Below are 1,626 nucleotides of genomic sequence, written 5' to 3'. Positions count from 1 at the left end.
CTTCTGCGATGTCTTTTCTTTCGTAAATTTGTTTAAAATTTGGATGAGTAAAGATATTGTTTGGATAATAATCATTAAATATCTCTTGGTCATAGCACCCCAACAACATGCTCATAATTATCTTCCGATTAATATTTTCTAAAAAATTTATCTATATTTATTTTTATAATTATTAATTAATTTTTATTTTCTTATTGTTTTTCAGTCCATATATTCCAAGCGTCCCTTCTTATAAATTTAATAAAATTAATAAAAAAGATATAAAATAGATATAGGAAAACTAAATTATTTCATATTTAAAACTCAATAATTATATATAGAAATAATTTAATAAAATTATTATTAATATACAAATAAATTTACTGGACAAACACTTATACAAAACACAACTACACTAATACAGTGTGGTAATAACGAAATAACAACGGTTGTTAAAGTAATTTACGAAAATAATATTTAGCTATTATTCTCTTCCTCTATTTTTGGAGCCAAAAAATAGTGAATGTTGCCAACGCCTTCAATACTATATTCCACAACCATAGGCATATTAAGGGACACGAAAAGAGATACTCTAGGAGAAAAGGCGGTAGCTTTGGTAAATAAATTAAGGTATCTACACGAAAAGGTCATCTTGGTGGGTTCTTGTACCTCAACTTCTACGGCCCTTTCTTTGTTATCTACACTAGACGTTTTTGTAAATTTTATATTTGCGGTGCCAATATCACCGGCCGTTGAAAATTTCACACAATCATTAATGCAAGCAATGTTTATGGAATCTCCAAATTGACTAAGATCTCTGCAGACAAGGGAAAATTCATTTGATGGCATTCTAATTGTGCAATTTTGATTAATATCAGGAATATCTAAATATTCTTGATCTAAATTCATTAATTTCATTATATACTTAGAATTTTTTTGTTGACTGTGAGACTCAAAGGTAAATGCGATCGTATCCGAACCGTCTTTGGCCTTTATTGTTATAACATCATCATCGTCATTAGCACACTTTAATATTTTGGACATAACGGAGATGTTTATTCCCATAACTAGATTGCGATCGCATTTGTATTCATCAAAACCCTCGGCTAGTAGATTAAGAGATACCAGAGAAACGTGGCTGGTATCTATGGCCTGTAGTTGAATAACAGATTCTGTACAACCCATGTCGCCTCATTTAACAACTCCTTGGTGGCATTGGTGGCTTTATTGAGAATGCTGCTTCGAACGAGGCGGGCTTCAAACATTGTAAAGAATTTGTGCGAATATCGACGCACATTTATAAATATTAGTAATACTATAAATATAAAAGCTAGGGAAAATAACCCTGATAATTTTTTATTTTCGTTTTTTTTTACAGTTATGTAAAAATTCCCAAAATGCTTATTCTTCCAGACTTAGTATCGTGAATACTGTAAACAAAGGGTTTATTCAAATTCAAGGGCTTATAATAATTAGGTCCACCATCCATACAGCAGGCATTTGCTTGTGCGTCCATTTCAGTTCCATTTTCATTATTATTAATATAAATACAAGTTTCAATAATGGTATTAACGGGTCGTGGCCGCGTGTTCTCGTTTTCTCATAAAATTCCCCGCAAATCGGCATTTTCTACCAAAGGAGCCAATT

At 31.2% G+C, this 1,626-nt stretch overlaps 1 pseudogene; it reads right to left on the bottom strand.

Annotated features, from left to right (window-relative positions):
* Positions 1–456: 456 nt before the first annotated feature.
* On the bottom strand, positions 457–1,244 carry LOC137648401 (proliferating cell nuclear antigen-like; annotated as a pseudogene).
* Between the last annotated feature and the right edge of the window lie 382 nt (positions 1,245–1,626).

Source organism: Palaemon carinicauda, chromosome 10, assembly GCF_036898095.1.
Source record: "Palaemon carinicauda isolate YSFRI2023 chromosome 10, ASM3689809v2, whole genome shotgun sequence".
In the NCBI taxonomy this organism is placed as follows: Eukaryota; Metazoa; Arthropoda; class Malacostraca; order Decapoda; family Palaemonidae; genus Palaemon; species Palaemon carinicauda.
The sequence above is the reverse complement of the archived record's forward strand: the minus strand, read 5'-3'. Positions and strand labels throughout refer to the sequence as shown.